Here is a 22,180-nt window from a genome sequence, read left to right as displayed (position 1 = left end):
TTGCACTTTCACCTCTCTCTCATCAGACCCTAAAAATAACCATTTTTCTCCCCAAAGTCTTGATATCTCTCCAGGCTGTGCTCTTATTGCTTTTGGACCTCCAACTCTTGTGAGTCATGTCTGCAAATTACATGAGTTGGATTTCAGTGGTCACCATCTCAAAGTGGCTGGCCATTTAAGGAGGAAAAACTCATGATTATTTCATGCATTTTGATTTGGTATATGGTCTCTGTGTTGTGAGTCTTTCCTGTTTGTCTTTTCTGGCAAAAAGTAGGATTTTTTTTTTTTTTTTTAATATAAAGACATTCAAGTGTTAGCTTGCATTCAGGCGTATTGTAAACAAAATTTCTCCAGGCCCCTGAAGCATTATTAAGTTAAGACATCCTTGCAACAGAAAAATGAGTTTCAAGATTTCTGATTTACCTACAAACAGTGGAGTTGGTAGGTAACAAAAAGCAAGGGGGGCCTGAGTAGGCCTTGGCAGGCAGCATGGCAGTGGGCCAGCATGCCTCTGCCGAGCGGCGACGATGAGTATTGACAGGCACAAGATGTGGGAAGCATGTAGAGGCCTCCAGCTGCTGCCAGGAGTTTCCATGGACACTGGGGCGAGAGGCACTTGCTGCGAGGAACGTAGCACAGGAAATGTGACGTTTCCCTGAGCACTACYGGCATACGACATCTCCGACAAGCTCAAATTTAAGATGAGGAAAGCGTTTTCCCAGCTGCAGCATCTGACAAAATGAGGATAGTGAGTTTCTGCATTCAAAAACAACTTTTGTTACATTGGCAAGTAACTGCTAGGGCTGCTGTGAAGAGTCCTTCCGAATTTTGAGAGAGGGAATTACAGCGTGCTGAAAACAGCAGTGAAATACACTGCTTCCTTCCTTGCTGTAGCTAGCCTTTGTACTGCACTTCGTGGTTTTGCTGTTCCAAAGTAGACAGGGGACTGCTAATAYGGCTTGTCTGGAAGATATGGACGAAATATAAGACAGCTATTCAAAGACTACTGCTGTCTTGCCAGTGATTTATGGTACACAGGAAAGATTCTGATGTGTCATGCTGCAGGGGGAAAAGAAAGCGGGACCGGGGTCATGAACAAAAAGGAATTTGCTTATCCAATTTCCGTCTCTTTTTGAATTTGATTGGAACTCACAGTTGTCAGGCTGTGTTTAAGTCTAGTCTTTACCAACGCCTCCCCAACTGCGGAAGGTCAAAACCAATTATTGTTTTGCCTCCAGGGACTTTCCTTCTTAAGAGAGACCTTACAGTGGATATTCTTTAAACCCTTTTCCTTTCAATGGAGGCAGCATATCCCTTTTTTAGAGGTTCTTTCAGGGGGGCAAGGGGACAGGAATCAGGAGATTGATAGATTCATCAATAGCCTTGAAATATAAAGCCTGTATGTCTCAGGAAGCTTGAAATCTAATTCCTTTCAACGAGTTTTCTCACTCTGAACTTTAAATCTGTCATTTCATTACAGCGGGAATGGAAAGCCCCTAGTTTTCCCAGGCTACAGTTTTCCTCTGTTTTTTAACCCTCAAATACCATGTGGATTTGTGCTTCTGCATAGCTGGTGTTTTCATGTAGATAAAAATAGTTAAATTCTGGTTTGGGTAGGAATTCACATTTTTAAKGACTGGAGGGAGTTGTGAGAGGCAGTACCTAGCTCAGTAGCTTCAGTCTGACAGGTAATTAAGAGGTCTTCCAGACCTTCAGAGTGGAAAGGGAGAACATCCTGAGATACTGTCTTAGATTTTTTCCTTTCATTTCTGTTATGGACAGCTTCATTTTCTCAGTTTAAAGGCAGTACCTTCTTCTGCCCCAACACAGTGGTACCTACTAAAGCCCAAGCCAGATGGCCTTTTTTCTTTTCTTTCTTCTTTTTTTTTTTTTTAATTCACCTGTATATCACACTCTGCTGTGATTATTATTGCACCCATTGGGGGGGGTTAAATATGCTGTTTTCCCTGTATTTTGAATGTGCCATTTATTGTGGGGGAAGTGAGCAGCAGCACAGAAGGAAAATAGCCTGTCTTAAAAGAGAAACTCCAACTCTAAGGCTGAGGAGATGAATGCTGCTGAGGATCAGTAAGTGCAGGAAACAATACTTTGGTATTGTAATTGGGCATTGCTATTTTTAATGTCTGCATGAACCATGAGACCATACTACTCAGTGTGAGATATAACACCAGCACTTAACYGGGTACTTCTGAATACTCTAATATTTAGGTGGCTGAAATAGATTATATTGATTATACTGGTTGCTTCTATGAAAATACTAGATGGTGTGTAGCATTAAAAGAAGCCTGTTTTTCTGGAGCTGTAAGATTTAAGGTATTGATTAAGTATATTTGCAGTTTCACTGAAGGCCTGCAGGACTATGATTATGTAGTTACAGGGCAGCTGTAGTCTTGTGGACCGAGAGTGAGGACAGGAATTTGGAGATGTGAGTCTTGTTCATGACCGGCCACAGTTTGTTTTGTAAGGCCCTGGGCAGGTTACTTCAAATGTTTTGGCTACCATTTGATAGACCTATTTTAGATGTCTGCTTTAGGAGAAGTCAGCTTATGCCCTTGATTCTGTTATCCWCAGAGGGAGCATGGAGTGACTAGCTTAGATACAGAGCTCCATCCTACATGCCCACATGTCATCAAATAGTTTCTATCTTCTGTGTCTAACAGGGATGATAAGTGCCCTGTAGGTCAAGATACTATTTGTAAATGGTTTATAACGGGTTAATACATTACAAATGCCTTAATAATTAGTCATTACTTACAAAGTTGAATAAATCTAGGAGGCGCTGATAAATTACTTAAAATGTACTCTTCCTGTCTGCAACATGTCTATAATAAGYGTTAGCCAGGTATTAATCTAAGCATTTCTAAACATTTTATTTCTAAACATTTCTTTYTAAAACATTTATGAATAAAAATACGTAAATAATATATATATAATTGGAATATCAAGTGTGACTGAAGTACAGTTAAGTATGACTGAAAGCAAAAGTGCAGAGTGCTGTTTTCCTTTGTCATGGTGCTAGTCTTTAACTCTGAGATCACCTCTGGGCAGACATCATAGCACAGTGATGCTATGAAGTATTTTATTGATTGAAAATAACAATCTCCTTCTTACCCACTGTTAAGAAAATCACCAAAATCTGATAATAACTCAYTATTCTTGCCCCACTGGACTAGTCCAGATAGCACAATGGAAATTTCCTTTCCAGCTGCTGGGAGAGCCTGTCTCCCAAGAGGGCTTTTCTTTTGATAAGGTGTCTCTCAGATCCCGCGCTGCTGAACCAGCCTGAATCAGCACGTCACCATGTGAGCGCAGGAAGATCCCAGTCTCAGCCGCTGAGTCACATGAATAACTGGAATAGTTCTGCAGAGTCGAATTAATTCCCAGAACCTCTTCAGGCATATACCAGCAGGCACATGCTTTTGCTCCAGCATTACTTTACAGCTCTATGATGTGGAAAGGACACTATTTTTAATTGCGATAAACCCGTTTACCTGATGTTGGAGTATTAAGCCTTAGAAGTTTGTTGTTGATGCTTTTTGCTTCCAAGAAGATTTAAGAATAAGCCAAGGCATAACAGAGCTATTAGGGTTAAGCTCAAATCAACTGTACAGTGACTCAGAGCTTGTAGTGCTTTCAGACCAAGTGTTAAGAGGATGGAGGGAAAATCTTGTTATTAACTATTGAGTAGCCTGTTCATGTTGCCAGCAAAGATGTGTAGGGAAACTCTCTAGGTTTTTGGATTTATTATGCTTTGGCAAAAGAGTTACAAGAACAGTAAATCAGATAGCTCTGAGATCCTGATTTAGGGAAGTCCTTAGACCATAAACTTGGAATTTGGGCAGAGATATGAAAATCTCTGGAGAAGATTTTAGTCCTAAAACTTGTAAAGGATGGGTGTATTTTAGAGAAATGAACTTGTCTAAAAGAGGGAAGTGAGAGAAGAAGGATCTGCAGCAYGAAGGAAAATCCAGATACTGCTCCAAGAAGTGGACCAGAGTATGGGGGCTGAAATAGGGAAATAGGACAGAAAGAGAATAATAAGAGAGCAAAGTTAGTAATTAGTGGAAATCTTGAGAGTTTTTAAGTACTATGTTTTATGTTGGCTGGATAATAGTTATAAGCTGGCCAAGTACATGGGATAGTGCAGGAAAAGGACCACTTGCACTTCTGTCTGTTACTCCTGAATATATCAGAAATGAATGGGTCTAATCTGCTATATAGTACAGTGTCACTGATGAGGAACTAATTACATGGCCTTTATTTCTGTCCTCTCTTCATTCTTCTAGAACATTAAAGTCAAAGTTTATGCAATTTCTCCACAATATGCTTGGGCTTATTGTGGAGAAAACCTTTGCTAGAGGAAACTTCTATGTGAAACTTCTATGTGAAACTTTGTGTTTTCACATAGAATCCATACTTTTTTTTCCATAAAATGAATGAGGGCCTGTTTGGTGTTCTAATCTTGCCACAGCGCACTTCTGTTTCTCATTCCATAATTTTTAATGTCCTTCAGAAAACCTTATGCTATGCTACTCTTAACATGTATTATCAACAACCATCCACCAAAGAACATGAACCTTAGAAGTTCAACATAATTGGGAAACATGAACTGCTGAAGCAGAAGAGATCTAAGGCCAGAGTTCAGAAGTCTGGGTGTCTATGCTTTGTATTTTATTACACAGATGAAAGTGTGTCACTCGCTTGTACTTAAAGACAGTATCTTTCACTGTGATATATCTGACTCACTAAAAACAAGCATTATTTCTGACATCTGTTGCTTGTTCGGATGGCGAACCAGYCAGTGTTGAAATTTGTGATAACGGTCAGAAAGAAAGTATACAGTCCAGTGGCCATGGAAACATCAAATAGTTTTTTCTTATTTCTTCTTCTACATTTTTTTAGTGAATGAATTGCTGGTGAATCCAGCTGGATGGCAGCCCAGGAGACTGTAGTGCTCAGCTTAGCCACAGCTTAGGGCAAACATAGTCGAAAGCAATAAGCTTTCTCTTTGCGTGTCCTAACAGAAGTACTATTTTCAGCAAGCAACTTTTTTTTAAGGATAAGTAATCCATTGCTGCAGGATCAGTGACCATTCTTTCTGTAGTCTCTCTGGCTCTGGCTGGAAAATTAAAGGATGCAAACACAAAGTATCACGTCATGGCTCCTATCCACATGGTTAAACTCTTTCCTTCCAATCCTGGCTCCCAAGCAGGTGGCTTTGTCCAGGCTACCTTTGGGGAACAGTCTTTGGCCTTTGCTATCCCTGAGTGTGGCCTGGGCACTGCTGGGAGCATGCTAGCTGGCACAGGCCAAAACCATGCCAAGGAGGGCCCTAAAAGCTAAATAGTTTGGAAGTCATGGATCATGGCTCAACCTTGTGCCCTGGTCCTTTGGAGTTTACAGTGCAGATGTAACCTCTGTGACAGTTCTAAGCAGGGAAGGCAGCTAGTGTCAGTGGTGGTTTTGGTCGTGTGACAGGGACATGAGGAGAAGACCACCAGTAGCAGATCACCATGGTAGACTCTTTCAGAGAATCTTATTTTCTTTTTCGTTAGCAGTCAAAYGTACATCTGCTCCAAATGCTGCTTAACAGAGGAATACGCCTTAAACCCAAGAACAAGCAGGATGGAACATGTGGGGCCAGGATTTTCTGGGACTGCCTGAGGGTCATCTGAATGTTTTTGCRTGGTATGTAGAGCTGTAGGATCTTGGTCCATGCTTGCTGCTCTGAGATACTACTGCAACTCAGCTGATAACATTTGGTATACTATTGTGCAATTAGGGTGGTTTAGGCATATCTCATACAGGTTAGATATTGTACAGTTTGCAGTGTTCCCCCAGTATTATAATACAATAGCTTGCATTCGTTATTGAAACAATACATAAGACATGCTGTTTGCTGCCAATGAAATAATTTTCTTAAATGTGATTGGCCATATCTTATTTTGAAATAAAGAACGATTGCRTGAGGGTTTAATCCGAGGATTGTCGGTGCTTATAGATGCCTTTCTGTAGATTTCAGTGGGTTCTGGTTTAGGCCCTAATGTTTTCATTGTGACAGCAGCATCAGTGCTGTTGAACGCACTCAGCTGTTCCTACGATCACTGCTTTTAAGAAACTCTTTGCTATTTTGTAGAGCTGGTACAGTATTGTTTTCTGAGAATATAGCCAGTATCTTTACACAAATAAGACCAGCTTGTGGTTTCATCATTGTCTTCTGAAGAAACCAGATAAGCCCTAAAACTGTACAATTACTTTGTGTGATGCCTGTATTTTGCAGCTCCACTAAGGAAGGGTTAAACAAATGTGTTACCTTGTTCTGTTAAACTTTGTCTCTCCCCCCCCCCCCCGAAGCAAGCAAGAGGATGATGGCAAAATTCTGAATTTAGGGCTACAGGGTTCAGACAATAGATCTAGCTGAAAAGTGAAGCTCTGTTTATGTTCCAGAACAGAGTAGGACAGGTATGTATTATAGGAAAGCCCCTGGAGTGCAATAGTTAGTGGAATGCTCTTTCCATAAAATTTTACAACTAGTTTATAGAATTCCTCTGATTATCAAGATGTCTTGCAATCTTTATTATATTTAAACTCAAAATCCCTGTGTGGTTTCTAAATATCTCTAAAACGTCTGTCTGTCTGTATATGGACTTACCTAAGATCACATGGGAAGTGCATCATGTTGGAATTGATCTCATCATTGGATTATCTTACTTGTTGGCACTTTGAATCTTTGTAATGCATTTTGAAATCTTCAAGTGAAGAGTTTCATGGGACAAATTTGGAGACCCTGATTCAGTTCTTAATTGGACTGAGTCATGTTGAGTCACCAGGAATTTCATTAGCTGAATCTTTAAAATCCAGCACTAGGGTTTTCAGAGAACTGTGAGAGAATGTGAGAGAATCAGACCTGTAGAATCTGGATACCTACTTCCATTATGCTTTTCTGGAAAATGCTGGTTTTCTAGTGCACYGTTCTACCAACCTGTGCAGCTCTGGCTGCAAAGCTGGGTAGTTTCTGTGTTCTCCTGACAACCAATTGACCAACCTCTTGCCAGGTAGCTTTTGAAAATTATCTCTTCCTCTCTGGCTTCAGCCTCACTGGCATCTGTTATGTGCAAAGAGTTCACCACACCTACACCTTGCCATAGTGCAGGAAGTACTTGGCTAACAAAAGCAAAGTTAGAACAGCAAGAAGCATCTTCCTTTTCCTCTCTAGGAAAGACTCTTTACTCCATAAATCAGCCATTTGAACAAAACAGCAAAAGGCTGTGAGTAAGGCACATGATGACTAAAATAATTTAGATTGTGGGAAGCAGYAGAATTTAATGTTGAATATGAATCTGTCTGAGTGGGATTCATCTCACCTAACTTAAGCCCTCTTAAAGCTAAGCATTCAGTCTAAGGAAGCCACCTAGGTCTTGATCTGTCATCACTGAGGACAAATAGGTACTCTGAGATGGTGATTCATCCCATTTGTCTTAGTTCTGCTAAGGTAGGATGAATTGCCTTTTGGAGTTACTTCGTAATACCACTTCCTAATGCTTCACAAAATATGCAGAGTCTGGAGTGGGTAGCCTATAATTGCTGATTGATTTTAGACAGCTGAAGTTAGATAAAATAAAGACCAACACCAATATATTGCCATGTTCAAAGGACTATATTTAATAAAAGAGAATATTCTTTAAAAGGCCAAAGCCTGAGTTCTATCAAACAATCATGGAGATTGCCTAAACTGTATATAATCAATGAAATACAACTGGTCCTGGAAATATTGACACTAACAGATATACAGATGTGGGAACAGGGCATCTGTTCCTGCTCTGCAAGTGTACTGTGGATGCTAGAAAATTTTCACTTAACCTTGTTCCAGACAAGCCTGTGTAGTGCAAATTTGTTAGCGATTTTGTTTTCCTTTGTAGGTGGCACTTGTAGCAGCTTTTAGCTCCTCTGGGAATGGAAAAGAAGAGAGGTTTAGTCAGGATAATCCATTCTGTATCAGAAACATAAGCTTTAAAAATGCCTGACTTAGGATTCTGGACCATTTAATGTCAGCCTGTTAACTGKAGACACATTAACCCTTTCAGTGCTGGCTACTTGGTTGGTTTGGTTTTTTGGACTATGAAGTTCTCAGCTGGTACTTTTTCATCTTGATAGAATTTATTGTGTCAAACTTTCAAAAGACAGGATGTTGTGAAAGTTTCCATTTCCTATCCTATAAGACATCCCTACACGCAACTATGCAGAAGGCATCTAACCTGTGGAGTATCTAGCGAACCTTTGCCTTGTAAGGTCCTTTTGTAGACAAAGACATTTCACTCATTCTGTAGCAACAAAACCACAGAATATACGACAGTTTTGTCAAGCGACAGATAAGTGGAATAGCAATTCCAGCTATCAAGATAATGAAGGGAATAGAATCGGGCCACTCAGTCCTAAAACTCATCTGACAATCTTGGCCAAACCCGTAAGTGTATTTGGACTCAACTTTCTTTCACTTTTCATTGAGGATCCAGGGACAGATCTTCAAACCCAAGTTACATTACAAGGCTGCTGCTATTTCTATGATGTAGATGCAATCTGGGCCACGATTTGCAAACCTGTGTTTGATGGAGCAAAAAAACCCCCAAAACCCCCAAAACCCCCCAAAAGCCCCCAAAAAACCTATGAGTGCATCATCACCGGAGGTTATGCAGAGCATGCAGAGGCATGATTTTGCTTCTTCATTTTGATAATGATGCAGTAAGACTCTAAAACAAAGAACAATGAGCTCTGACTTAGACTCACTAAAATAAAACAGAATTGATCTGTGACAACTCTGAATAGTAGAAGATTTGACTTCAGAGCAACTGTGGGCAATCAGATATTAGATGTAATAAGAGCATTTCCTTCATGTTTCTTATCACATTACTTTGGTTAATTACATCATGCATCTATTTGATATGAAAAATGTCCTGCTAAAAATGTTCTGCTTTTAAAAATAATAAAAATATGCCAGAAAACTAGATATTTTATAAATACTAGAAACATTACAAATAATGATGACTGTATGGAGCCAATAGGTCTACTCCCACAAGTAAAAATTAGTAGGCATGAAAAAGAATTGTAGAATGACAAATGTAGTACTTTAAATCTTCGAAATGCTTCACACACATTCATCCTGGAGACACCTTGTAACAAAAGAAGAGGAAAGATGCAGGACCTGAACCTGTGCTGTTACGTCAAAGGGACCTTCGCTAATGACTTCAGGAGGTCTAGGATCAAGCTGTATAATTTGCCTAAGGTTGAACTGGATGGCAGGATGAGCTAAAGCTTCTGGACTCCGGTCRTATGTAGCATCCATGAGAGCATACGACCACTTACACAGTGTAACTTTTGGTATGGTGATGACAGTATAAATCACTCCTGCCTCTCTGTTTCATATCATTCTAATGTTAACTCATCTAGAAGTTTAAGAAGCGGTGTTTTTTTTTTTCCTTTTTTTTTTTCTTTTTTCCCCTTTTTAAGTACTGGTTGTAGAATGCCCTACTTTGATCTAAAACAACTTGTGGACTATAAAGACTAAGGCTGTTCTAAGACTATCTGAGGGGCATATTTATCCCTGCTCTGATCCTAGGAGAAAGAGTAGCAAAAGTGAAATATTGCAAGGATGATAAGGGCTGAAGTAGACCAAAGTGGGAGGGCTTATGAACAACGCACAAGTTACTGGGTTGTTCAGAAGACTAGTTAAATGTAAGAGATGAATTGAAAAGGGGATAGGGAGAGCTAGACAGCAGTTCAGACATCATACTAACAGGGCTGGCTCTGCTCTGAGGTTTCAGCTTGCGTTTGGGGTTTTGTTTCTTCTGTAGTATCCTTCAGGGACATTTGGCATCCTGATGCTTGCAGATTGTTACTTGGGAAGAAAATCAATCACGCTGACTGACAGTACGCTGGATACGTTCACATAGATACAGTATTTACTAAATAAACTCAGGACTTGATGCAGGTAGTGTACTGGCTTTATGTCCATGCCTTCACATGAGTAATTCACATTGATGTTGCTGATGCTTGTTTGTGAAAAGGCAAAATGAAGCCCCAAATTATTTCAGTTTGCAGTATCAATGATCAGTCTGAATTAATAGTTGTATTTATGAGGGCTGATCACATGTGATCAAAGTTTTTCTACAGACATTATTGGGCTTTGAGTTGGGCCCTAAAAAAGATCAGATTTTTTAATTTATTATGATATTGCAGAAATGTTCTCCATTATTTCCTTATTGTTGAGTAATACTTGATTTTGGAAACTTTTTCTTCTTCATATGTTAGAGGAGAGGTCCAGAAAATCATTCTTTTATGAGCAGGACTGGTAAAGAACATATGCAATAGGTTATAACTTCTTGAATAAAAAAATGATCTACCAACAAAAGAAAACATTGTACAGTCAAGAAGAAGGATGTGTCAGGAAGGAGAACAAAACTTTTGATGGGTTGTATCCTTTTTAACCAATGATGGCTTGATCATTGTTTTGTTCTTTGCTTCTTTTGTCCTAGAGCTCCTGGAACTCCTTACAGAGCAACAAGTTCCTTCTTCTCTAAAAAGAAGTGCAGCATACAGGCTACTTGAACCACTTTTGCTTCATGAAGGAAGGATGTTCTTCGGAGGGCTTTAGAGAAAAAGGTGTCACCCTATACTAGAATGACTTTGCACATGGAAAAAAGTAGAGATTTAAAAACAATAAAGAAGGATTCAAATGAAAAGGCACAAAGATAGAAAGGAGGTGGCAGGGGAGGGGATGAGTGAAGAATGCTGAGATGAGAGTTGAGAGATGGTGACTGTACCTGATGATTGGGCAGTATTTCTTCATGTCTTGCTAAGTGTTAGGATACAAAGCTTTTTGCAGTTGTTCTACAGTACATGAACAAGCAAAAAAGGCATTGTGTTCGTAACAGGAAATGAGGAAGCTGATCTTAACAGCTGCATTTTTCAATGTGTGCTATATCCTTTTGGGATCTCTGTAAAATAGAGATGTAATTTAAGAATACTCATTTTGTTGATAGAAGCAGTTGGTGGTGTAGAAGCTGATACAGGATGTGATATGAGGTACTACCAGTTCAGAATGGCTGGATCTGTGCCTCTGGGCAAGAACCCTGGATATCTTTTCCTTGAAATAATACATACCCTTTCCCTCCTTCTTATGCATTATCTAGAGCCTCTATCTTTCCAAAAAGCAAAGGGAGTTAATATCGTATTTTCAGCTTTCATTAGTCTTTCACATCTTATTCTCTTCTAGATAGCAGAGAAGTTCTTTTTAGGGCTTAACTCTTAGCAAATGTGGAGGTTTATCAGAACTAATTTTTTATGCCAAGTTAATGTGCTTGCTGTGTCTCACTCAGAAGAATAAGATAGAGTGTGAACACATAGCTTTTCAGGAAGTCTGTGATAGCTGCCTGGATGCTTGCTGTTACCCTTGGAAAAATGGAAGTCAGCTAACCTCTCTTTTCCTGAGTATTTATTTTGCATTTACTGCAAACAAAAACAAAGTAAGAAGATCACTTTAAGAGGGTATTTCTACTCTTGGAAGTTCATTTCTGCCCTCATGCTGCAGGCTACTGTCTCCTCTTGGTGCCAGTGCAACTGTTGGCAGAGCTGTGCTCTGAATTAGATAACAGAAATAATCTGGGCTAAACAAACAAACAAAATCCCTGACTTTTATTTAGACTGTTTTTTTTTAAACTTGGGTTATTTCAGTGATGCACCTCCACAAGCAGTTGTTTTGCCGCTTGAATGGATGACAAGCCATAGCACAGGGATAGAAACAAAGGATGGGAAAGACTTGGTGTGACAGGGCATCACCAAACTCTGCAAGCGTGTGCTCGCTACTGAGTGGCTGAAATGTCTCCATTTCACACTGTACCTTGCCTTGCATTAACTTGTTTGTGTATTCATCCCTGCAGCTTAGTAGCAGCTATTAGCTGCATCTTTATTAAGAAATCACCGTAAGTGCATTTCATGAAAAAACTTCAAACCTTGCTAGAGGTTTTTGTAACTTGTTGACATTGAGGGCTGATCCAGCTTCCATTGAAAGAAATGACAGAAGACTCCTGCAAATCTGGCAATAGAATTGAAAAGTCATTGTTGCTGCATTAATGCCAAAGGATTTAAGGATTCCCTGAAGCATTTTATAGTTACCTTCTCAGCTTTGTCTCTGTTTCACTGCTGATGGTCTACCGGTCTCCCTAATCTTCCCTGGATTTTSTGGAGTTCCATCTTTGCTTTCCACTGACAGATAAAAATTTATTGTTACTAGATTTAATGTTCTTGATGTATTGAGATTTTGTTTCTTTCATGTTAACATAGGAATGTTTTGGTGTTTTCTTTTAGTTTTGCATTGTTTAAAGATAATTCATTGTTCTGTTCCTTTTAGCAATCTAACATCTGAGCTTTTAATTACTCTAGCCTCAGTACTTCATTCATTAAGACTTGTTCATCACTTTGAAAATGGAGAATATTAAGTACTTTCACAATATGATTATTTTCTATTTTCTGAGCAATTAGCATTAGAATGTTTTTGACCTTCTCTTTACATCTAATGATGTAGTAATATCCCTTGTCACTTCTTTCCAGAAACCAAAGATAGTAGGCCAAAGGCATCCTGAGCATAACTTCTTTAACATAATTAGAGTTCTGTTAGGGATGGATTTAGCCCTCTGCTACTTATCTTAACCTCAGCTTTCTCCACTTTTGCAGTCCTCTTTCTGCTATGGATCCTTTTCAAGTAGTTGTTTAAATGGAACATGTAAGACATGCATAGCACTGTTAATGTGTTCATCTGCAGTAGAATCCACTACTGGTGTATGCCATGAATGTATTTATGATGCATTTACTCTGATTTATGCAGTGAGAGATTAAAATTCAGTGCATGTTGGTTGATTATAACTACAGAATTGTATCTTCTATCTGATAATAGAAAATATGGAAATGGCTGTCCCGTGTAGGTCTTTTATACGGGAAGAAGGGCAAGCTTTTAGTTAGGTATCACTGAAATTCTACAAATATTCACATCGAAAAAACAAATAAAAAAAATCTTATTTTTTAAGCCAACTTACCTGGAAAAAGATTTAGATTAATTATTCAAAATTTGTTAATTAATAGTTCAGAGAGTGTATTTAATCTTGTGAATTGCAAATTATTCTCCATGACTATTGCTTTTAAATGTTAGCTCTTATCATTGCTGTTTGCTATTTGCCACTAAAGTCACCAAGTATTGTTTCCTTATCACTGACTGGATAATTCCCAAACCCACAAAGAGTCATTGCTGTAGAAAGTCATTTTTTTCTGAGGCTGATTTATGCAGAGAGAGGTGTGTGAATACTTACAACAATGCTCTTTTTAACGTATTCATTCATACAACTTTTGGTTGTGAACAAGTGAAAGACAAGTGTATGGTTGAAGCAAATAAATTTTGTATGCATGTTTATAATACTCAGCTAAGTCATACATAATTGTTGCAAGAGGTTTCAGTGACAGAAATATTTGAAGATTCAAAGTTTCTAGTCTATGCTAATTTTGAGATGTAGAAAAATTATGATAGCAATAGAAATGGAGAGGATTTTTCAGATTCACTTTTTCAATAAGATTGTTGAGAGTTTTTTTCTGATATAATTTTCAATCTTCTCCCCCTCAGCTTTGGTAATAAATATCCCCTGAAGATAGCAAACATGAAATCTATTGAGAATCTTGGATGAGGGGGTTTAATGATTTCATTTAAAGTGGTGTTCGTTCAATTGTTGCAATCTGTCTGCCTCTTTCTTCAATTCCTGATGTTTTTACTCAAAGAAGTCTCTCTTCCAATTAAGTGAATGAACCTCAGGATTGAGTAAGGCTGTCAGAGGAAGTAAAAGGAATATGACTGATTTTTATAAGATAACTTGGAAGCAATTACCAGTTTTCTATCTTTATACATGCTTGGAAAATTTACACTTAACCCAGCAATACACCTTAATTAAAGGTCTATCTATCTATATATATAACCTTCTTTTTCTAGCCAAAGTCCTTCTGTGAGATATATTAAATTTACTATGGCTTTATCTCTTTATTAATAACCTTTTTGTATATTTTCAATTAAGTTTCTGGTCACATTATATCATTGAGGTAAGGGCTCTCATTGATCTTTAATAGGATATGGATAATAGAACATCTTTGGCTCATGTCCTCTTTTGGTATTACAGCCTCTCACTTTTACTAAAATCATCCATGAAATTCATAGTCTGCTAAACGTTGATTAGAATGGGATGGACATCAATTTGCAGTCTCTGATATTAGACAGTGTTGAAACAACCTCATATTTTTTTGTCCTGTGGCAAATGCCAATAGGAGACTGAATAACTCTTAATGTAAGATAAAAATATTTTATTTTGACTGATATTTTCCATATGCCAAGTCATGCTTCTCCCCACATGAACTCTAAGGAGCATACCGAGGAGCAGAGGGTGTAGTTACTTCTAAATGATTAGTATCACATCATATTTGAATTCAGATGTTAATGTTCTAGCATTTGGACAACSAGTAAAATTGGTAATTAATGATATAGAATGGATAAGGGATGTTTATCCTCCCTTCAAGTCCAAATCATTTCTAGGTGGGAAGGATGTATTTGGTAGGCAGCCAGAGTTTTGTCAATATGGATATCTAAACCAGATGCTTTTCTTGCTGTTCTCCAATGGCTGGATTAATGTGTTCTTCTTTATGGCTTTGTATTTTTTCTTGTAACCTATAGCTGGTGATGATATTAAGAATTTTACTGCCAGAGGCATCTGTCATTTATTTTCCTCTTGACAGCTGATTATTATATTACTTCAGTGAGTGTGAAAACCCCAGCTCCTCTTTAGCTCCATTTCTTTGTTCTTCCATAAGCCTTTTCATAAGTTCCTAAATCATACAGCCAGCTTCAGCTGAAAGTTCTGATGCACAAAGGGGACGTAGTAAGTTAAATTTGCCAAGGTGACATATCTCCACATTGATCCTTGTCAATATTTCTGTCTCCATGGATGTCTGGGTGTTTAGGAAACCTCATCTGGCATGTCTATGTGAAGCAGAGTCTAAAGATCAAAGCAGTAAATTTGTCCCAGATTAGGCAGGGCTTTGTATTTCAGATGGAGAACTTGATCTATGGCAGACCATCACCAAATGCCAAGGGAAAACAGCACTGGGATGGGCTCAGCTTAGGGCTGGGGCACCACTTGCACAGTGAGGTGACTCAGTTATTCCCACATGGGTTTGTCCTATTGACTAAATGTATGTTTAAATTAATTACTGGTTGAGCCTGCTGGTATATGTGCTATGTCAAACATAGCCATGAAGCAATATCTTCCTTGGGCTGATACTTAGCTCTGAGAAAGGCTTTGGAAGCAACTGAGATCCGCAGGCAATGCYCACGAAGGTTGCGTTATTTCCAAGGCAGTGCCTGCCCTGATTTAGATGTAGTCCAGTGCATCTTGCCCTGAAGCAGCAGAATCCATTGTCTATGCTGTTTCACTCTTTGTCAGCAGAACTCATGCTTCATCACCTTCCAAACCAAAAACATATTCATCTTCATCATTTGTACATCTGTCACAACACCTTCCTCAGATCAACCAGTAGTTCCAGCCTAGTCCACCCATTTATCAGCTTCTTCCACAATTTTTGACATGCTTTTTTCTGTGTCGTAGCCTRCATACCTAGTATGAACTCCCTGACCTCATCCACTAGACTCTGAGTCCTTCTGTATTTAGACTCTCCTAAAGATGCTTTTCACCTTGCTTCTTCTATGGAACTGGATTTAATCCTACAGGAATTAACCTTTGTTCCATTCTCCTAACCACTTTCTACTTTCCTGTCCTGTGAGTTGAAAACAACCCCCTGCTCAACCTACCAAAAGGATGCAACACATGCTAAATAATTCTGCAAAAGTTTTCAACTGCTTTCATTGTGATTTGTATTATCATTGTCTTAGTCTGAAGATGGAAAACAGAAGCCAAGTACCTGTCTGTGAGCAGAGCTGGGAGCAGACCCTGAGTTTCCTGATTCCCATTCAGTTTTCAGGCTAGAGCATGACTATTCTCTGTTATGTTCTGTCCTGTAAAGTTTTTATTTAGAGAAACAAAAGCTCTCAAATTTGCATAGTTATGTTCATTAGTTTCTATACTGTGCTCAGAGAACCAGTTTTTATATTCAGGCTTTGCTAGCTACATTCCTGGTAAATAGAAGTAAAGGAGAAAACTCTGAACATTAACTCCTTCTCTACATAAGAGGTTTCCCACTACAAGTTTGCTGTAGTTGCTACCAGGCTTTTCTGTTATTGGGAGCAGGAGGGAATGGGTTACAAGAAAGCATTTCTTTTAAAATGTGGTGCACAGAAGAAAGAATCTGCAGAACCATGTGCCTGGGCATTGCATTCAGGCTTGTGTTTAGGGTGCTATTAATGAAGTGTAGTCCTAATTGCGGAGGAGGGAAGGGATTGTGAAGGAGGAGATCTCTTTCAGCCAGCAAGCTGGCTTCTGCCCTATGCTTGGACAGGRGGATGGCAGAGAGTAGCAGGGCAGSGTGCACTCAAGGTGTGGATAGAGGGTTTGCTGAATGATTCAGCGTATCCTCCTCTCCTGTGCTAACTGGGAACTGACAGTTTACTTTGTCATCATTTTCTTTCTCTCTTCAGGCAAATCCACCTGATAGCCAGTGGCTGCTTTCGACCAGGGCTGAACATGCAATGCCAAAACAAGGAGAAGACACGATGCTTTGGGAGGCAAATACACAGCATTTCCTCCCCACTGACCTTCATTAGACTCTGCCACCACCCAAGCTGAGTCCCTAACAATCACTGYGGGTATAATTTTAGAAAGAACTGGAAAAAGGGAAACCTTTCCTGTAACTTTCAGTTGGCAGAGTACATCACTGTGTTTCTGTCTGCTGGCTCTTGACTTGTATCCCACATGCCTTGGAAAGCAGAGAAAGGAAAACAGAAGAGGAGCAAGTGAAGGAAAAGGAGGCCAACAGCTGAGGACTCTGTTCCCCAAATCTGCTGGTGATGAGAAGAATCAGCTGCTGTAGCAGTTCACAGCATTGAAGGGTTGCTCTGATCTCTTTTCTGGAACAACAGTTTGTTTGCTAAGAGGTGAGCACAGGAGACTTAATGGAAAGAAGTGAGCTCTGATCTTCTGTCCAGTATCATCAGACACTGCTTCTGCTGTCATTTCCCCTACCTTGCACATGAGACGTGAGGGGCTGAACACACGGTAGAAAGAGCCTGAACAGATCAGGCAAAGTAGCACATCCTCCAGTTGCTCAAAGGAACATAGAACATAGACTAGGGCATAGAACATAGGCCATGAATTTGAGGAAAGACTCTTTTAAAAGAGAGAAGTTGAGGGGAAACAGGGATAGCAGGCAGTCTGGTAGATTGGATACCAAGGAATTTTGCAAGCAGACAACTTGTGCTAAGTAAGGTGGCTGGTAGGGGGATGAATGCAAAGCTGGAAAATCAGAAAGAGATGTATACACAGCATTTAGTTCTTTTGTGATTTAATCCAAAATCATTTACTGTTTGCCATTTTTCATAATGTCCTAGTTCTCATGTCATATGATTATGTGAGGCTTTCAGCCTTCAATTGAATATGCTTCTACTGGTTCTTCAGGCCACAGAGAAAAGCTTGCAAAAGACAACCCCACTGGAAAGACTGAAAGCCCAGCATGCAGACTGAATCTCTTTGACATAATGCRTTGGCTTCCTATTGATGTTTGTCACGTTGTTTTTTGAAGCCAGCAAGACCCAGTCAGAGCTGCAGCAAGTATTTGGGTTTTTAGGCCACATATTTTACCCGAAATGTGGTAAATCTGTGGGAGGATGAGGGAACAGCCCAGAAATGGCATCATTTTGACACATGGAAGACAGCAATTCAGATATTTCACAGGTACATGGACTTCTGCAAATATGCAGCTCATGAAAAACATGGTGATGTTTGAARAAGCAATTTCATACCCTTATCATCRTGCCAACTGGTCATTTTGTTTTGCCACATAAGCAGAGGGTTTAAGCATTTGCTTGGCCTAAGGAAACTTAACTATCATCTAAGGAAGTCCGATTTGAGGAAGAAGTATTGTACATGAAGCTTTAATCAGTATTGCTTGATCTGGTCTTGTTCTGTGGCTACAGAATCTCAGGCTCTAAGGATGCTAATCTGGCACTTCCTGTTGACCTTAAATTGACCTATGTAATATAAACCAACCCAGTGTACAAGTGACACAATTTCTGCTGAGAAAGTGCAGTATGTGCCAAAACTGTTAATATTACTTTTATTTGTCTGTTTAATCTAGTATCTGATGAGAATGGAAGGGAAAAAATACTGTACAACATATTCACTGCAACAAAGTCCTAGGAAAAAAAATGTAAATAAATGAATATGACACAAACACTCCTTCTGTTAATACACGCTCACAGACACTTGTTCAATTAGCAAAAGGATAGTTAGCCAACCTACAGTGTGTATATATGTAATTTACTGAAAGGAGGGGACAGGTCTAATTTGTGCAGTTCGCTTTTACCCCATGGTTTACCTCAATACTTTTCAGTGTGCAAATTCTGTAAAACTTACTGGGAGAAAGAATGTCAGCTTATGGCTAGCTCTGTGGACATGCTCTAAGTGTGACTCRCATAGGTGGTGACCAGTGTTTTATTTTACTTAGTGGCTAGGGCTGAACCAAACTTTCTTGATCCAAGCATCTTTAAATTTGGGAAGTTTTGGCACCCCACTATAAATATGAGTCAATAGTTCTCTCCATTCCAAAGAAGTATTAGGTTGCAAAGGTGGGAGTGATTATGCAAATGCAATAATATAAAGGAATAGCTATATTAATACTTAGGTTAAGCCTCTGAGCTAGAGGTTTGCCAAGGCTTAAATGGACTCAGGATGAGCTGGACACATCTAATTAATATAAGTAATGTGACTTTTCTTGAACAAATGTGACTTCTCAGGGCACATTACAGCTGCTGAATGTTCCAGCTCTGCTGCATCTAGTCCTCAGAGGTTTAGAATTCTGCATTTCAATGTTGAAGCATGCTCTTGTTTCTGATTTTGTGTGATACTAAGTAAATAGGTTCTAATTTTCAGTGTTTTTGTCAGAGAAGTGAAAAACAGTGGTATGTGTTATTGATGGATATATGAGACCTAGAAAAAAACAGAATATGAAGTTAAAAAATTGTATGTCCATATTCAAAGCAAGGGCATTGGACCACTCATCTCTTTCCTGATGTTATTGTTTTATTCATGGCTTCTATATCATGTAGAAGTMTTTTAAGACTTCTCTCAGTATAGCATCTGAGTTTCTTCCATGGATACCATTTTTAACAGCTAACATGTTCTATTTCTTCTCTCTCTTATCCAGAGGGAAACTGTATGTGCAATTTAAGATGGGGCTTGGGCTTAGACAGGGCAGATGGAAGACTAGTGCCYTGAGCTATGCAGCATTATACCTTACACTTTTAAGATGTACTGTGGGTTTGAGTCAAGTTTGTGACTGCTCAGTTAGGAGTGAGAGTGGGTGATCATAGTCTTTCTGAATGCTGGAAGAAGTTTCCATTTTTTGGGGGGTGGAGGGGAATAGTTTAGTTTTACTGCAAATTTTTATTGCAAATAGCTTTTTATACAAAAGAAGTCGTCATTCATTACAGATGGACCTCAATCAAAACTGACTCCATACCACTCCAACCTTGGAATTAGCATGTGAAATTGGCAGTTCAGCCCAAATTAACATTATTTGAAGAAGAATAGCATAAACGTGTAGTGAATTTTCCTTTGTAGAACTGAAATGCATGAATCAGTCAAAATTGGAGATCACATATGGTGGATCACATATCATTTTCTACAGTAAAATGTAGAATTAGTAGGGATAATAGCTTTACAGACAAGTCACCAGTTACAACTGGCACTTAATCTGCTCTAGAATTTTAATATCTATAGTCCTAAACTTTATTATTATTTCAATGTTTCGTGGTTCACCTATCATCATGTCTCCACTCCAGCATGTGTCCCAAGTGACTGGGATTCGTCCATGGAGGACAAGAGGAGGAGAAAAACAGCAGCACTGAGAAAGGTTATTCCAGTCTCTAATATGGCTCCGCAGACCAGGAAGGACAGGCAGTTCCATCTGGTCCTCCAGTGTTCTTTCTGTGGCTCACCACCATCTCCACCTCGACTCACTGCATGGGATCCCTAACTGGAAATGTTCTTTCTAATCCAGTCATTCCTTACTGCTGTGAACCATACTGGTTATGTGAAAGAAGTCAGGTTTGTGCCTCCGTGTTGTTTGAAATGCAATGCATTTTGAATTACTCACACATGGAAGTAGTAGGCAGTATAATGCAAGCATAGAGCAAGCACAATGTACTACGTGAGGATCAGCTTAACATGTTGGATCAGTGACACTGCAGCATAACACAAACCATTTATTCCTTTTCACAGCTGTTCTCTCAAGCATTTTAAGCATACATTCTCCCTCAGCATGCAGGAGATTTACATATTTTACTTCCATTGACATGGTAGGAGAGACCCTCCTCACTTCCAGATTTGTTCTTTTAATAGGCATCCAGCACAAATGGGAATTAAGTACATGTGTATCCAACGGAGTGTAGACCAGAACCAGCTGTAAGCACAAATAACTTCTTAGGAGGCCTGTTTTTTTGTGCTGATTTGGTAACTCACAGGATGGCCAAATCTTCCTTTTTAGGAATGAGAAGAAGAGGAAAGGAGGAGGACCTTATCTCCAGATTGTATCACCCGTGGAAGAGAAAAGTCAACAGGGACAGAATGCTTCACATGAGGTTCTCCTCTCCCCTCTGGAGCAGCTGGAGCAAATAAGGTTCATCATGGGCAAATGAGAGCACATTTAGTGTCTGCTTAGAGCTGGCAGAGAAGTTTGGGTGTTTCAGGCCCCAAACCAAGTGTGATAACTTGGTCGTGTGACTTAGCGATTAAAGTTGGATTCTTCAAGGTACTGAATGCCTGTAGCATAATGATGCTTGTGTCAGTCTTGGTTATCTTACACTCAAAACTCTTTCAAATCATAAATCTAAGTCAAATGTATTGCAAATGGTGGAAGGACAATGTGGATTTTGGGAGGGATGAGAGAGACAGTTAAGGCTCTGTACATGTTGCTATCAAGAAAAGCAGAGGTGAGCCTTCAGCACTGTATAATGATAATATGCTTTAGCAATGTCCTTCTAGAACTAGCTGTGCAAAAATTTAAATCTTGAAAGACAAAATAAAACAATATTAGGAAAAAAGAAGTGGCAATGACTTGAGCCCTTAATTCAATGCCAACGGCATTTCAGAGCAAGCCGTTTCCCAGAGGATTATCAAGAGATGTGAAATGAATTATAAGAGCTGCTTTACAGGCATTTGTGGGCACACACACACCTGCTTACAGCAGGGGAAAAGACAGTGCGTAAATGTCTGGAATATTACATAAAAGCTGTCTGGTAGACTAGGCAGAGCAATTAAAATCCATCTCGCTTAAATGAACCCTGAGTGCAGGTCAAACAAATCTAATTTTTATTGTTCCTTAAGGCGATGTCTGTATAGGAGACAAAAGAGGGATGCAGCCTCAGGTTAAAAAATCAAGATGCCTTTAAAAAATTAAATGTTCACAATAGTGCTACAGCAAGCTAGATAAATGATATATTACAGCAATGGTTTAAAACTAATTGATGACTAATGTTGTAATGCATTCGTAGCTACACTGATCTATTATATATCTTGGCTGAGCTGAAGGGACACTTCAAGGAGAAAAATTGCTAACTGTTTTAACCTGATGGAACTTGGGGAAAAATAGTTACTTTAAGAGATAAATGGAAAGGTTGTGACCTCCTAATGTACAGCTGGGTCTTGCAATGCAAAATCAAATTATCATTAAACAGAATGTGATCTGTGATGGAATTAAAACAACTACAAACCAGAACAGAAATTTCTGTAGAGAAATACAATAGTGCAGTTTGAGTTAGGACCATCAGCTAAAAAGCAATAGGAACTGTGTGGCCTAAGAACTAGTGTAACAAGTTGGTAGGGAATGGTTTTGCTTTAAAATGAAAATGTTTTTAATAGGAGACTGCAGGAAAAATGTGAGCATATTCACAGCAATTTACAGACATAAG

At 39.2% G+C, this 22,180-nt stretch overlaps 1 long non-coding RNA gene across 8 annotated transcripts in view; it reads left to right on the top strand.

The window, feature by feature from the left end:
• The window catches only part of LOC146594060 (uncharacterized), a 171,249-nt gene extending 149,069 nt beyond the window's left edge, over positions 1 to 22,180 (top strand). For 7 of the 8 annotated variants that reach the window (XR_014896235.1, XR_014896233.1, XR_014896234.1 and 4 more), the window contains 2 exons: positions 16,694 to 17,945; positions 20,054 to 22,180. This is a non-coding gene — a long non-coding RNA (uncharacterized LOC146594060). The remainder of the gene's footprint in view (positions 1 to 16,693; positions 17,946 to 20,053) is intronic. The other variant, XR_014896238.1, reaches the window with a different exon arrangement.

The sequence above is a fragment of the Rhea americana genome, unplaced genomic scaffold, assembly GCF_003343005.1.
Source record: "Rhea americana isolate MKP2758 unplaced genomic scaffold, rheAme1 scaffold_27, whole genome shotgun sequence".
In the NCBI taxonomy this organism is placed as follows: Eukaryota; Metazoa; Chordata; class Aves; order Rheiformes; family Rheidae; genus Rhea; species Rhea americana.
The sequence above is the reverse complement of the archived record's forward strand: the minus strand, read 5'-3'. Positions and strand labels throughout refer to the sequence as shown.